This window comes from Oryctolagus cuniculus, chromosome 8 (assembly GCF_964237555.1).
Source record: "Oryctolagus cuniculus chromosome 8, mOryCun1.1, whole genome shotgun sequence".
NCBI classification, from domain to species: domain Eukaryota; kingdom Metazoa; phylum Chordata; class Mammalia; order Lagomorpha; family Leporidae; genus Oryctolagus; species Oryctolagus cuniculus.
This window is the reverse complement of record NC_091439.1, coordinates 37,622,155-37,624,134: the sequence shown is the minus strand read 5'-3', so window position 1 is coordinate 37,624,134 and position 1,980 is coordinate 37,622,155.

The window sequence follows — 1,980 nt, the reverse complement described above, 5'->3', positions numbered from 1 at the left end:
GCCTCTCTGTAACTCTGCCTTTCAGATAAATAAATAAATCTTTTTAAAAAAGACTCTAGGACTTATACTTATTAATCTATTTTTTCTCACTGGAGCAGTGATTTAAGAGAACAATATTCATGCATAGGGAATATAAATCTCAGGCTACAAACTCAAGCATGTGAGAAATAATCAACATTTCTACAAAGCAATTTAATCTACATTTCAAGTTGTCATCCCCATGACCCAGTAGGAAAATTATGCTCAAGCGTCACAGGAGTTTCCCCAACAAGCCAAGCCAAAGTTCACGGATGTTATAGGTGGCAACAAGGGGCTGCTGGGCTGTGTTTACCTGTAGCATCCATTAAACCATAGGAAATGTTTGCCAAGTCTGGTCAGTTACCTCTCAGCCAGGCTTCAACATGTCCGAAGGCCCCTGATGATTTCTACCATGCAAGGAATGCTACTGCAAGGTTGCCTTTAATAATCCCACCAAACAAGATGCCCTAGGAAACCACTCCTCTGTGAGATTTAATCAATATGCTGCTAAGAATCAGGGCCAGGGCCAATGTGTTTCGGAGGTCACACCCTCCTCTAACTCTTCTTCTCTAAGGAAGTATTAAAGATATGCCCGAGGAAAATCCTTTCCACCTCATGGCTTTTTAAAATAATTATTGTCATCATTTTAGCCCTTAGGATTTGCAAGCTATTTCTGTTCTCTGCCCTACCATTTGGATTTGGCATCAAACAATCATCCCCTGAACTAATGGGTAATGGAACGCAAAGGGTAAAGGCAGAGGGAAAAACTTCACAGACTAATATCTCAAAATACCACAGAATCAGATATCTGAGCTCAAGCTCAGCTTAGAGTTAATTGTTTTAAAAGAAAGAAAGCAATCCATTAGTGGTCTAAAGTCAAGGTTTTAGTTTCTATGTAATTTTAAAAGGTTCAACCTCAAAACAGACTACTGTGAGGGACCTGAGCATCTATGAGAATGTTTTAAGAGTGTAGGTGGTAGATCAGAAGATAGGGTTGAAGAATACATCAGAATAGGAACTCTATATCTTTTCATAGGCTGATGACATTGATATGTAAGAGTCTTCATATGTCAAAATTTAGTCCTTTAAATTTAAGTCCAAATTAAATACAGAACTGCCTGTTGTTACAGGCACTGGGAAGTAGGACTGGAACTTCTGTTAAGGATGGAAATGGTGGTCAATACGAAAGCAGCACCTCATTCTTTACATCCTAGTAGATTTACAAACCAATAAACATCACACCAGTATTCTTTTTATTGCACATGTACCGGTGAATTTTTATTGCAAGAGACGTATCTCTTTTGAATCCAATATAAAAATTGCCCAAGCCAATCAACGTGGGATAGGATGAAACAGTAGATTTTTGAAGTGTAAGGTGTTTTATACTCACATAAAAATGGAGAAGTGGACCCCACTTTATAAATAGCTTTACTTTGGCTACCCAAGGCAGAACAGCTTTCCAAAGAGTAGTTCCAGGGGACACATTTGCAGAGGGAGGAATGTGACGGAGCAGTTCTACTGTAGGTGTGCAGATGGACAGCTGGGACACAGAAGGCTTCTAATTGGCCCTGAAGGACTGTCTAGCGTAATAGGCTAATCCAATCGGGCAATGCTCTCTGACCACCTAGAAAATGCAATGTTTCAAAGGAATGTTTAGGCCGGCGCCGCGGCTCACTAGGCTAATCCTCCGCCTAGCGGCGCCGGCACACCGGGTTCTAGTCCCGGTCGGGGCGCCGGATTCTGTCCCGGTTGCCCCTCTTCCAGGCCAGCTCTCTGCTGTGGCCAGGGAGTGCAGTGGAGGATGGCCCAGGTGCTTGGGCCCTGCACCCCATGGGAGACCAGGAAAAGCACCTGGCTCCTGGCTCCTGCCATCGGATCAGCGCGGTGCGCCAGCAGCAGCGCGCCAGCCGCGGCGGCCATTGGAGGGTGAACCAACGGCAAAGGAAGACCTTTCTCTCTGTC